Source organism: Lactuca saligna, chromosome 7 (assembly GCF_052625555.1).
Source record: "Lactuca saligna cultivar CGN05327 chromosome 7, ASM5262555v1, whole genome shotgun sequence".
NCBI classification, from domain to species: domain Eukaryota; kingdom Viridiplantae; phylum Streptophyta; class Magnoliopsida; order Asterales; family Asteraceae; genus Lactuca; species Lactuca saligna.
This window is the reverse complement of record NC_136423.1, coordinates 94,832,084-94,840,226: the sequence shown is the minus strand read 5'-3', so window position 1 is coordinate 94,840,226 and position 8,143 is coordinate 94,832,084. Positions and strand designations below refer to the sequence as shown.

The window sequence follows — 8,143 nt, the reverse complement described above, 5'->3', positions numbered from 1 at the left end:
ATAGTCATTTTCATGAAGGAGGGAATCTTATGACACTTAGATTTTAATGGTGTATGTGTTCCTATCCGTGCGAATTTGTCAAAACCAAAGTTTGCGACAAATCCAAACTCATATGGACCAAACTTTCTCAGTCTTTATTTCTTTCCTTATGGTAACACGAGTGCCCACCATGTCTTCCAAGTAGTTAAGCACCTCATCCTTTCCTATCAATCTACTTTTCATTGATCAAGGTGCTTGCCTTTTATGCGTTCAAATGAGAACTCATAGAACTCACATGCATAATTAACTCAACTGGAACGGCACAGAAACAAGATAGTGTCAACACGATAGGTTGTGAACCTCAAGTCGTGTGCTAGTGATGATCGATAAGGTTTATTCTTGATTAGTTCTTAAACTTTTCAAGACCATTAAGATTCCCACTGACTCCTTGACATATAAGATTCTCTTGTCAATAAATGTTTCTCGACAAACAAATATTCAATAGTTAGTGTAGCTTTTATCAAGACAAAACACTTACAAATTGGTCCTAGTTGGTCTTTGTCTTATCCAAGACATCACAACTTTCCACATTTGATGATATTATAAACCTTCTTAAGCCTTGTCACTCAATGTCACAATCTTAACTCTAAGACTTGTTTTTGGAACGAAGTATGATTGTGTTCTTGATTTAACCATTTCTTCAATTCTTGATTCCTCTTCTTAGACATACAATTGTACTACGACTCATTTAGAGGATCAATTGAGATATGGTTCATAATCATTAATACCTATCATAAAACATAATAAAAGATACTCTCCCTTCTTCTTAGAATAGAGAAACATTTATCTTTCTACCTACTTGATTCTTCTTATCCTTTTTACTATTGATTGAAACTTTTTCAATCAACTCAGAATTACACTTAATCTTATAAGTATAATCATATTTACTAAACCTTTAGTAAATCATGACGAATATCTTTGTCACTCTTGCGGTGGACTTGATCAACACACAACTTTGTGTACTCAATCTCCTAGTCCTTCACTTGATATTTTGTCAACGAATTAGTCTACATTCCAAATATAAAATTTCTCATTCATCATGCAACCAAGTTGCATGATTCCATGTCTCTGTCCAATTGAAACTTGGGGGATGAGAAACTCTCCCAATTTGGTAAATTCTTGACATTTCCACAAATAACATAATCCATAATTGCTAATAACTGAAACATTCAAACATCAATTTTTCATACATGCCATTGCAAGGATAAATAAATAATATAAAACCAAAATTTATTTTATTGCGGAATAATTTGTCCTTACAATGCAATTCAATTGAAAAAGTATGTTAATACATATTTCTTAGCAATCTATTCTAACTCCATGTAGTAGCTCAAGAATCTATTCTTCACGTAATGCGATCGAAATCCATTTCTTCACGTTTAGATTCAACTCACTTCTTCCCTTAAGCTTCCTCTCTTTTCTTTTATCCTACAAAACATTAAAATGTAATTGATATGTGCATAATTAGTTAATTATTTAGCATATATTCTTAGTTATTTTTAATTAATTATGTGAATAATGTGGACAAAAGGTACTTAAAATGTTGTGAATTGTGTTTTCAGTCCAAAAGATATGCTTGGAAGCAAAAAGGAGAAAAGGGAAGCAATTGAAGATCAAGGAGTGAAAGAAGGGGATCTACTCGGTGAGTAGATCGACCCTACTCGGCGAGTACACGAGTGTATTCCAGAAGATAAATACGACTGTTGATTGAAGATGGATAAGTATGGATCTACTCGGCGAGTTGATTCTGCTACTCGTCGAGTACACCCTGTTTTGGGATATTTATATAAGACGAATCCTTATCTCAGAGAAAAGAACCTTTGGCGAATTTTGAAGGATTGGCTGCGACTAAGAGATTCAGAAGGCGCTGAAGAACCCTAGGCTTCACTATTTGGAAGAATTCAAGCAATTAGGTTAATTCTACCACTTAAACTTAGGAATTAAACATGTTTGCTTTATTAAACTTTGTTTCTATGTTTGTTTCTACTACAACTATGAGTTAAATTCGTTTTTGTTTCTGTTTGGGGAATACCAAAGAACTCCTATGGTTTGATTATTGAATATTGATTAATTGTCTTTTGGTGATTTATTAAATTAAGTTTGTTAAAGAATATTATGTATTAATCATTACTATTTTCTGTTAATTGGAAGGCAATTAGGTTGCATGAACATCACTTAATTGTTAACCTCATATGTCTACGTGAATGCTAAACCATATGCTTAGATGTAATGATTATGAAACTAAGATTAATAAGAAAACAGGAAGATTAATGTGTGAGCTTGTTTGAGAAACCATCAACAAGAGGTTAATTGAATTAATAACTTAATTGATCATTACAAATCTTATTTAATCCAAATAATTAATCTAGGGAGTTAATTAGTTTAAACACTTGATCAACGCTTAAATTAGTTAATTGTCTAAGGGTTAGGAGTAATGAATATGAACCTAACTATTATAATTGGTAACCAATAGCAATTAATCTATCTTAAACTTCAATAACCATAGGAGTGAATTGGTTGAACCTAAATAGAAACATCTTTATCAAATTTGGTGAATAGTTGTTGCTTTAGATAATTATTTAATTTAGTTTGTCTAAGTTTCTAGTCTTGCAAAAGTAGAGAAAAACCCTTTACTTTTATTATTTGTTTTAGTTAAAATTAGTTATTAGTTTAATTTTCCGTTCCCTGAGTTCGATACCTTACTTATCAATCTATACCACTTAAAGACAGGTTCACTGCCTTTGTGTGCTCAATTTATTAATAAAAAGTAGGGATAAAACTAGTTGAATTAACACACATCAAGATTTTGGCGCCGTTGCCGGGAAATGGTTCTAAATAATTAAGCTAATTCCTATTTTTTCAATTCTTTGTGTGAGTTTACTTGCATAAAGTTCATTTATTGCAATTTAGTAATTAGTAATTAGGTTTTAGTATCTGTTTTAGTTAATTTAAAACTTAGAATTTTTTTTTGAAATATTGCTGATACTCGCCGAGTGCAATCGCACCTACTCGGCGAGTAGCGGTTTACTCAGCAGTAGATTTTCTTTATTTTTACAATCTTTTTTTGTTCTTTTTACGCTTTTTATTTAATTGATTTCAGGACTTTCATGACCAGAGGAGCAAACACACCACTGGTACCCCCGTTTGAAGACCCCGAATCCGCATTGAAAAGAAACAAAGGGAAGGACGTGGAGAGTTCAAGCACACCAAAGAAATCACCATTGTCCAACTTGAAGACTGTTTTTGGGAAAAAGAAGAGCAGTAAATCAGGAGCTTCTAGCGCTTCTTTGATAATTGAGGAGCCAATTCAAGAAGATATTGGATACGAGACCGAGGAAGGAGAGGAGACAACGTACGAGCAAGAAACCGAGTCGTAGGAAGAGTTAGCGTTCACTATGGCTAACATTGATGAAATCCCCTTGGGAGAATGGAAGAAGAGGATGCGCGACGACCATGGCCCGGGACTTGTGCAACCCGCAATTCCCGCGACTGCCACCTTCGAGCTAAAAGGTCATATCCTAGCTTCACTCAAGGAAATACCTTTCTATGGGAAAGATCATGAAGATGCCTACAAACATTTGGATGAAGTAGATGATGTTGCTGATTACTTCAATATTCCAAATGTAACTCGCGAAACTCAACTACTTCGTATGCTTCCGGTAACCTTCAAGGGTGATGCCAAAGACTGGCTCAAGTCACTTCCCCCCGGATCAGTCACTACTCAGGCCAGAATGAAGGAAGAATTTATTGATCATTTTTGCCCACCATCCAAGATAGCCAAACTGAAGAAGGCCATTGCAAACTTTGAACAACAAGCTGGAGAGTCCTTATATGAAGCATGTGAGAGGTACAAAGGTCTGCTAAGAAACTGCCCACACCATGATCTAAACAGCCAGCAAGAAGTTTCCATCTTCTATGATGGAGTCAATGTCACAACCCGGCAATTGCTAGACTCGCAAGGCCCACTTACAAAGAAACCACCCCCGGTGATTAAAGAATTGATTGAAGAATTCTCTAAACACTCTAGAGAATACCACAACCCTAGGAATGATGTCACGAGGGGAGCCGCGTATGCTGCCACTGAAGATTTATCCGCGGTCATGGCCATGTTAAAAACCATGGATAGAAGGATGGACAAAATGGATCAAACTATCCATGCTATTCGGGTGGGTTGTGAAAACTGCAATGGACCTCACCTCACTAGAGATTGCGATCTGGATGAGAATGGCAACAAGAAGGCACAAGCATGCTATTCGAGCGGTGACAGATATGATGAGGACTGGCATAAACAAAAGAAAGAGTGGCTGCCTTACGAAGAGTACAAGAAGGCTAAGGAGGAGAAGTATAGACAGAAAGGGAGAGGCTTTTATCAAAAGGAGGAGCCGGTGCAAGAGAGGAAGCCAAGCTTGGAAGATATGCTTACTAAATTTGTAGCCGCTTCCGAGACAAGACATAGTGACCACGATGCTGCTATCCAAGAAACAAGAACAATGCTCCGGAACCAACAAGCATCCATCCACAACATAGAAACGCAGCTTGGGCAACTCGCTCAACAACTAAACCAAAGGTCACCGGGTGAGCTTCCTAGCAAAACCGAGAACAACCCACAAGGCGCACAAGTAAACATTGTCACAACAAGAGGTGGGAAGATCATCACTCCCCTGGCCCCCATTCGAACTGAAGCAACCAGGGACTCCCAGAAGGAAGGAACGGAAGCACGAGTACAAAACCAAGATTCACAATCTGAGAGCCCTACTCGCCGAGTAGGACCGATGGACTCGGCGAGTACCCCTGCTGAAACGAATGAACAGCCGCCCTTGAAACCACACCAGCCTCCAATGTTATACCCAGCTCGAGCCAAGAAAGAGAAGCAGGAAGAGGAATATCAGAAGTTTCTTGACCACATTAAAACTCTTCAAATCAACATCCCCTTCATTGAAGCTGTCATGCAAATGCCCAAGTATGCTAAGTTCCTTAAGGAACTCCTCACCAACAGAAGAAAGATGGAAGAAGTGCAGAAGGTAGTGCTTAATGAGAACTACTCCGCAGCAATGCTAAACAAATTACCAAAGAAGAAGGGTGATCCGGGGAGCTTAACGTTACCTTGCCAATTTGGCAACTTGGATGTAATCCATGCCTTAGCTGATTCTGGAGCAAGCGTGAACCTTATGCCATACTCGTTCTTTAAGAAGCTAGACCTCCCGGAGCCAAGGCCAATTCGAATGGCAATTCATTTAGCAAACAAAACTGTCACCTTCCCAAGAGGCATTTGTGAAGATTTTCTAGTAAAAGTGGACAAATTTGTCTTCCCGGCTTATTTCATCATTCTAGACATGGAGGCGGATCCTCAAGTGCCAATTATCCTTGGAAGACCCTTCCTCAACACAGCTAGCGCTATCGTAGACATGAGAGATTATAAGCTCACACTGCGAGTTGGGAACGATTCAGTGACATTCGGGGTAGACCAAGCCATGAAGTACTCAAGGAGTAGTGACGACACGGCTTTCTCAATAGACATGCTTGACGAACTCTTAGAAGAAGACATACCTGAAGATTCCAGCAAGTTTGCAGCTTGGGATGAAGCAATTGACCCAGAGAAGGACTTACTAGAGATTGAAAGACTGTTGGAAGAAGCGGAGTATGAAGAAATAAAGAAGCAATCTGAGAGCCCTACTCGCCGAGTAGACCCGATCTACTCGTCGAGTACAACTGAAGAAAAGCCAGAAGTCGTGAATGCAGCTACCAACTCGCCGAGTACCAAACCTGCACTCGGCGAGTCCGTCACTAACCACACCCAATTGGAGCTTAAAACACTACCTGACCATCTGGAGTATGCCTTTCTGGAAGAAGGAAATCAGAAGCATGTGATCATAGCCTCGGACCTATCCAAGACGGAAAAGGAAGAACTTGTACAAGTGTTGAAGAAAAGGAAACGAGCCATCGCATGGAGCATCTCCGACATCAAGGGAATAAGCCCATCCTATTGCTCTCACAAAATCAATTTAGAAGAAGGAGCAAGGCCGGTGGTGCAACATCAAAGACGATTGAACCCGCATATGCAAGAAGTCGTCAAGAAGGAGGTAGTCAAGCTTTTGGATGCAGGAATCATCTACTCCATCTCTGATAATCCATGGGTGAGTCCGGTCCAAGTGGTGCCCAAGAAAGGAGGAATGACGGTCATCACCAACGAAAAGAACGAGTTAATTCCAACGCGAACGGTAACCGGTTGGCGAGTGTGCATCGATTATCGAAAGCTAAACGATGCCACTCGCAAAGACCATTTCCCCCTTCCTTTCATAGACCAAATGTTAGAGAGACTATCGGGCCATAGCTATTACTGCTTTCTAGATGGGTTTTCAGGGTATTTTCAAATACCCATAGACCCAATGGACCAAAAAAAGACCACCTTCACATGCCCAAGTGGGACTTTCGCCTATAGACGCATGCCTTTCGGACTATGCAATGCACCTGCGACATTTCAAAGGTGTATGACTGCCATATTCCATGATATTGTGGAAAAATTCATGGAGGTCTTTATGGATGACTTCTCTGTATTCGGATCTTCTTTCCATGACTGTCTCACAAATCTTGATTCCATGCTTGCTAGGTGTGAGAAAACCGACTTGGTCCTAAATTGGGAAAAATGTCACTTCATGGTCAAGGAGGGTATAGTTTTGGGACACAAAGTCTCTAAAAAGGGAATTGAGGTGGATCGGGCAAAGATAGACACCATTGCCAAATTACCCCCACCAACTAATGTAAAGGGCATTAGGAGTTTTTTAGGACACGCAGGTTTTTACCGGCGTTTTATAAAGGATTTTTCCAAAATCACGAAACCTCTAACACAATTATTACTAAAAGATGTCCCCTTTAATTTTACTAAAGAGTGTTTAGAGGCATTCGAAATTCTAAAGGAAAAATTAACTAATGCCCCGATCATTATAGCACCAAATTGGAACTTACCCTTTGAGATCATGTGTGATGCCAGTGACTATGCACTAGGAGCGGTCCTTGGTCAAAGGGTTGATAAGCACTTTCAACCCATCTATTATGCAAGAAAGACCTTAAACCCTGCCCAAGAGAATTATACTACTACTGAAAAAGAATTGTTAGCCGTGGTTTATGCTTTTGACAAGTTTCACCCCTATTTGGTTTTATCTAAAACCACTGTTTTTACTGACCACTCGGCTATCAAGTATTTGTTTTCCAAACAGGATGCCAAGCCAAGACTAATACGATGGGTGCTGCTTCTTCAAGAATTCGATATAGAGATACGAGACAAGAAAGGAATGGAGAATGTAGCGGCCGATCATTTATCTAGGCTCGAGAACCCGCAATTGCAAGAAGATAAGGATGGAGACGACTTTCCGGATGAATACATTATGGTGTCCGTGGGAGAGGAGCCATGGTTTGCAGATATAGCTAACTATTTAGCTACAAATTACCTCCCGAAGGATTATAGTAGTCAACAAAAGAAGAAATTCTTTGCTGAGATCAAATATTACTTTTGGGACGATCCATACCTCTTTCGAAGCTGTGCGGATGGAATTATAGGAAGATGTGTGTTCGGGAAGGAAAGCCGAAGAATACTAGAACATTGCCATAGCGGGCCCACGGGAGGACACCATGGAGCACACTATACCGCAAAGAAGATCTTTGACATTGGGTTCTACTGGCCTACAATCTTCAAAGATGCAGCCCAATATGTCAAAGAATGTGATGCTTGTCAAAGGGTGGGAAACATTTCGTCTCGAAATGAAATGCCACAAAATAGCATTCAAGTGTGCGAGGTGTTCGACGTATGGGGCATTGACTTCATGGGACCTTTTCCCACATCCAAAGGAAACAAGTACATACTTGTGGCGGTAGATTATGTCTCGAAATGGGCGGAGGCGCAGGCTTTACCTACAAATGACGAACGGGTAGTGGTACGATTCTTAAAGAAACTATTCTCCCGGTTTGGTGTTCCGAAGGCCTTGATTAGTGACCGAGGCACACACTTTGCCAATGATCAATTGGAAAAGGTGCTCAAGAAATATGGGGTGACCCATAAATTCTCCACGTCATACCATCCACAAACGAGTGGACAAACGGAAGTGACCAA

At 39.8% G+C, this 8,143-nt stretch overlaps 1 non-coding gene across 1 annotated transcript; it reads right to left on the bottom strand.

Moving 5' to 3' along the window:
- Positions 1 to 3,818: 3,818 nt before the first annotated feature.
- On the bottom strand, positions 3,819 to 3,925 carry LOC145007689 (small nucleolar RNA R71). Its single transcript, XR_013663061.1, has one exon. It is a non-coding gene; the product is annotated as a small nucleolar RNA R71 (small nucleolar RNA).
- Positions 3,926 to 8,143: the final 4,218 nt, after the last annotated feature.